The following is a 6870-nucleotide window of genomic DNA, read 5'->3' as shown; positions in this document are numbered from 1 at the left end:
AAATTTCAAAGATATATTTTTATTTTATATTCATATCAAAATCAAATAACCATTTAAATCTGTTAATTACTACGGTTTATGTATATGACCAATCAAGCTTTATGTATATTTAGGTATATTTATTTAGCAAACTATTGATTCATTATATCATACTCGTATTATGTTAAAATAATTAAATTTAATAATAAAAGTAGTCGATCTTTTTTATGGAATTTTAATTAATTTCAAAATATATTAAATTACGTAGTTCTGGAATTTCGTTTAAAATGATGCACACAAAACATAATATTGGAATCGGTATATGTACATATAATCGATTTAAGATTTAAGCCTCAAAATTCAACATAGGAAATTGTCCAATATCCGCTTTTCAAAGTACACGTATTATTTTTGACAAGATTTTATATTTTATAAAAAAAAGCCATACATCTATATATTGAAGTGAAAACGTACAGAGATCGGAATTGACAAATGTCTGGTGAGCCGAGGAGACAGCACTTTTTGCTCTTTATGAAAATGTTCCGATTAGGCAGATCTTCATCGGGACGAAGGTCGTCCCCAAAATATTATTTACTGCCTCTTTTTTTTGTGCGGACCGCAGTTTGCCACCGCTGACTCCGCGTTACACACATATCTGTATATGATATAAATGATATATGTACATATGTACATATATGTGTATGTATGTAGGTATTCGCGTCATATTATTGTAGGGGATTCTGCGATAGTATGTCTGAGCCGGATAGACGCCATCGCTAAAGCGGACTAATGCGCTTCGCGGCTCCACATTTCTACATGTGTGTCTTTCGTTTAACATCCAAGTATACGTATCATATTATACAAGTATGTATGTGCAGTTGGTATATGTACCTGTATGTCTGTTTGTCCGTGCCCGGGTCGTTCACCAAATAGAGATAGCGGTGGAGAGTAGAGATATTGCGCAATGGTCACCCTTTATGTGGTTCGCTTGCCAAAATTGACACAGGTGATTCGTTTTGGCTTATTGCTACCGTGCTTTATCTATAAATTATGCTAAAAAGGTTGAATGCTTCTGTTTTATATACATAGCTCGTGCCAGGAAGTATGTATGTACATATGTATGTAGAAGAAGAGGTAGGTCATGGATTTGTAGGAGGTGAAAAGGGATGCTGGAAGTGGATAGTCTTAAGAAGCTCGTTGTTAAAAGTATCGCTTTAATCATAATTATTACAAAAGATCTTAGGTAGTAAGGAAACAATAAAATAATAAGTACTGTAATATATGTATACTAGTGAATAGCCCGATGAAATATCATCGCATGAGTATAAAATTATTATATACCCGTATAAAACTAAAAAAAATCCGGAACCGTTATTTTCGTAGACTCTCATAGATAGTTTTCAATTCTTTATTTGTAATAATTTTCAATTCTTAAAGTTAACGTTAACAAAATGTAATATTTTCCGACTATACACAAACGGTCATTGACCTCGTAACGTTGAATATTATTATTACACATAACAAATTACGTGCATATACATATGATGTGTATTTACACCACGTATTCTGGGCGAGGATATGGCGTGCGGCGTGGGCTCGTGAGGACATTGCGTTTGGATTGGAGGGTCCGAGGTTCGATTCCTGGCGCCCGCGGTGAATGAAATCAATTTTTTTCTCGAATATCGTCAAAATATAAATAATTTAAATTATAATTTTAATTTAATTGAAAATAAATATTTAAAAAATGGTTCAAAACCTCGCTAAATGAAATTATTAAAATTACGTATTTTTATATGGCGAGAAGGAATATTTCAATTAATGTTTAAAAAAAAAAAAGGCGAAATGAAGAATTGGATTTGGCGTGATGTACGTGACCATTAGCTCAATTTAGACCTATATTGGGATTTACCTGTAAGGCCTTCCTGGTATATATGTAAAATAAAAATAAATAAAAAATATTCTGGCTATTTGGGGTGATCGGTTCGAGTCGCGACAAAATCGTCTCGTCGAAAAATGAATTTATCGATTTTTATCGATTCGTTCATTATGTTCGGCGAGAGTTAGGACACACACACACACCCACACACACACACACACACAGATTACCGTCTTTATATATATGATGGAAATGGACGGGATGTGGGTATGTGAGTGTGCGAGTATGTGGCAAGTGCATCGACAGGAATGGAGATTTCAAAAAAACAAATTTTAATAAAAATATTGTAACGTAGAGATTAGGTGGGTGGCGCTCGTGGACCGATGGCTTACGAGCGCTAATCACTCAATCTCTCGTTCGCGCCAAAATGTCCTCGCCGAATGAATAAGCCGTATGTAACAGCCAATAGGATTGCCTGACTCATCGACCAATAGTTTATTACATAAATATGGGGCGCTCTTGCCCTGGAAACCATTCCGACCTGGAGCACTGACAAGAGCAGACGAATAAACGACTTCTACAATCCTCCTGCGTCTTTCTCTCCAATCCTGGAAGCCCCCTCTTCACGTCCACGTAACAATATCAAGAGTTATTATATCAATTTCAATTGAAATTCCGGTTCCGGTTCCAGTTTCGGTTCATCCCCGTTTCCCACGGAGATGAAATAGAATCCTGGCTGAGGTATACATACATAAATATATGGATGAATGTTAGAATTTTGTCGATCAAAATTTCATCAGCTGTAGCAGAAGGAGAAAATTTAAACTTTGGTTAAACGAATTTGAATTTAAGAAAGTTCTAGCTTAGAGTAGAGATAGAAAATATGATATTCCCTACATATATAATAGAAAATTAAAAGGAAATGTGCTTTCAATTTAAATGTTAAAAATATACACTGCGATACTTTTGTCCTGTTAGTTCTATGTGGCGTGACCACTGTGTGCTTTCCTCGTATCAAAATTGCTTCAAAGCTTACATATACGGTCCGTTACGAGGAAAAACCTAGAGCTACGTCAAGTACAGATAGCGATGCAAGCTTTCGTCATTCCACGACAGGAATTACTCACGTTCCTTTTGTATTCAAAGGTATGCATTATTGTGAACTTGCACGTTATATGTAGTTTGTCTAAGTTGAGTTTGCTTTATCAATACACACGTTAAATTCTGGGAAATTGTATATGTTCATTTCATATAAACATATAACCAGTTCATATTTTATTTATTACATACCTCCTTTACGTTTCACTTACGATTACAATTCCGGAAAAAGTTTATCTCTTATCCGATCGTTTTCATACTTTGCCATATTGCTCATTTTGGTCATCAATTTAAGTAAATGGAGCCTCCGCCATTACGATAGAGCCATCTTATAAAATATCGTATAAGAAGCATTTCAGGTCCGAAGATTTTTAATCTCGGTGACAGTTGGTAGTCATTAATTTTATACATAGATGGCGGTAGTAAAAAAAATATTGGTGTTTTTATTCAAAATAATAATTTTAAGTTTAAGTTTGGACCATCGTGGCATTACTGGAGTCCGTAATGCACCACAATGGCCGAAAAAATATAATACACAGGGATGAGAAGCATAAAAATATATACATACATATATACACAGACAAAAAATACATTTATAAATAATCACAAAATAGCAATAGCAGATAAAGTAAAAATATCAAATAATAAAATACAAAGTAGGGAATGTTTTGCACCTATAGCCAGTACCAATATGTATGTATGTACATATATAAGAACCAGCCGCAAATACAAAACATCTCTGCGAGGCGCAAATGGAAGATAGAAGATCGTAATTCCACTCAAAAATCATATTCAATTATGAAAAAAACGATGAGCGCAGGCTACCAGACGAATAGATTAAAATAGTCTCCGATAACCGCTGCTCACTGAGGTGGAATAAATCACATTCAGGCTCAGCAGCAACTATTTCATTGAGAAGTCGGATAGCTCTTGGAATAAGAACTTTTCAACCAGGAGGTACCATCATGAAATGATGATGTCTACCACACACACAATTATTAGGGATATGAAGTCTCAACTGTTCCAGTAACGACGGGCATGACGTATTACCACGTAGAAGCTGGAGAACAAAACGAATCAATGAGAAGTTTCTCCGAAGTTCAAGGGAATTATACCCAAGCAGTGCCTTACACCCGATGGTACCCTCGGGCATTTTTTTCTAAACACCCTTAGAAAGAACTTTCACGTTTGGCGCTCTAATCCAAAATTTTGAATGGCTTTTGGCGCATCGTTCGGCGCCCTAACTTATTTGGCGCCCTCGGGCGCCGCCCGACCCAGCCCCGGTATTTTACCGGCACTTTACCCAAGAATTCCTAATAGAAAAGGAGTAGGGTAGAGATATGGGCAATACCCATACTATTTCCTATATAGAAAACGAAGAAATGTTTTTTGCCCTTTCTCAATCATTCAATATATTAATTATATTTAAAGCCCGCTTTAAAGGTCAATGAGTTCGATCTTTAGAGCCCTCAACATGAGGCCACCACTCCCCCAACGAATTATGCATACATATAAATTCAATTATTCAGAAACTTAATAAGAGTATTTTGAAATAAACATGTTTGTTTATATAATAAACCAAATTGACGGAGGATGAACTGCATAAATTTCGTTATGAAAGAAGCAAGTAATATATTTGTGCAAACGCAATGCAGAAGTCATGTATAGAAAATTGGCTCATTTCGAAAGACTGTATGATCTAGTTTTAAAAATAAGTCGTAAAGAGCGTGCAATCGGATTTCGAGAGTCCGATTTGAAATGTATGTGACGCGCGATTCCGCCATTTTACGATAGCGTTTTCAAAATGGCGCGATTTGACTGCATGTGCTTTGCAAGCGACGCACTGGCAACATTATTGTATTTACTATATATGTATGTTTGGTCACAGCGCGCTAGCTGTCTCGGCCAGACTCTCTGCGGAGTGTATTGACTGTGCATTTTACTGGTCAATTTTGATAAGAACCTCGAGACGTCCAGAGCGGGATTCTTATTTGCATCGAAGATGTACACATATGAATTATTCAACGGGATAGTATTGACACATGGAAAAATATCAATATCGGAATTGAATCGTACATGGAATCGGCATTAAAAGGAAACGTCAGGTAAAGTAACATGTGACGCGAGACTGAAATTATTGTTATACATTACATAGGTACATAAATACAGACTAGTGAGAATTCCATTGTCATAATATAAAAATGCTTTTATGTTGAATAGAGTGATAACGACAAATTAAGCTTAGTTTGTACTTTATGTATGTATTTACGTAGTAACAATAGATGAAGTTTTGAGATCATGCGAAAATTCGAACTCGAGATTTTGACTGATTCGAATTCAGAATCGATTACTGATCACGTTTACATGATCTAGAAAAAATGTGTGTGTGTGTTTTTTGAACATCATTAGTCCTATCGAACTGAAACTTAGTATCGGTTACTGAAATGCTTATCGACACGACGTAAATTTTTAAGTTGACCGGAAATGGTACCTCCCCTTATAGGTGTCCTCTTTTTTTTTTAGTTTTTGAATTCAATTATTTCCCAAACGGTTAACTGACTCGGATATCATACATATAAGGGAAAAATTAAAGTCAGTGGCTACATATATTGAAGTCGTTGGATTCACTTAGATTTTATAAATTTAAAAATAACAACCGTGTGATATTAGATATTATTTGCATGTAATTAATATATACAAACAAACTTAATTGGGCTATTATTTTCGTATATTTTTATATGTTATTAACAAAACATTTTTCAATTAAGTAATTTGTTCACGTAATATACTAAGCCCGCTTTAAAGGTCACGGAATTTGACCCTTAAAGCCCTCAACATGAGGCCACCACCCCCCCGACGAATACAGTCCAAGAGACCCTTTCGTCGGAGAACGAGACGGTTGTTCATGAATATCGCACAAGAACAACCGCACATCACTGTTCTAATAAAAAAACCACACTGTACATAACCAAGTACAAAATTAACAACAACGCATGAACACATAAAGCGCGCATGCGGTAAATAAATAATATAAATTTTATAAATTTTACTAAATAATAAATTTTTTCACGTAATATAAATTTTAAAATGCTATACAAATAAATAGTGTACATTAGATTGGCCATGTTCAAGCGGTTTATATTACAAACACCGAGTGAAGCCGGGTAAAAACACTAGTGTATAATAAAGGAAACAGTATTGGAAAATGATGCTATGTGGAAGCTTCGCCATCCTGCACCAGGCATTCACCTCAAATGTTTCCTTAGCAAAATGCGCGCACATACATACAAACATATCATGCACACAAAACTTTACCTTTGACCGGGAAAATAATTAAACATTTCCCTGCAATGTGTTCACATTGCATCAGCTAAATTAATTTCGAAATATTCGCACAACATATTTATACATATATCAAGAATTTAAATAACAGTTTCGCACGCAAAGCATCCCCGTATGAAAATATTTAAGGTTTCGCGGCGTGGGAGGTTGCATATCTGAAACATCCACTTTGTTTACTGACGATGTACAAACAGAACGTTGTCAGATGATAGGATCTGATGGAGGACGAACACGCGAAACCGATTAAGACAGGCCTCACCAATTCGCAAACCCGACGACTATATTATTTCAATTCGGAATTTAACCCCCGAAATGAATATACTATATAATAAATTATCCTCATCGTGCTGAAAGTGACGTGCATTTGTTGTACATCGTGACTGTTTGCGCTCCTTTGGTTTGTCAACCCTGGATGTAGCGATTCTCATAGCGGGAGTTGGTTCGAATCCATTTGACGAGCAAACATTGTATCGAGTGTACAGTTTTCATCATTTTCGAAACGAATATATGTATATATTAATATAATGGTATGATGGTTTTGATATCAGTCTTATGCTCTTACAATTATCAATATA

The sequence above is a fragment of the Arctopsyche grandis genome, chromosome 1, assembly GCF_051622035.1.
Source record: "Arctopsyche grandis isolate Sample6627 chromosome 1, ASM5162203v2, whole genome shotgun sequence".
NCBI classification, from domain to species: domain Eukaryota; kingdom Metazoa; phylum Arthropoda; class Insecta; order Trichoptera; family Hydropsychidae; genus Arctopsyche; species Arctopsyche grandis.
Note: the sequence above shows the minus strand (reverse complement) of the source record.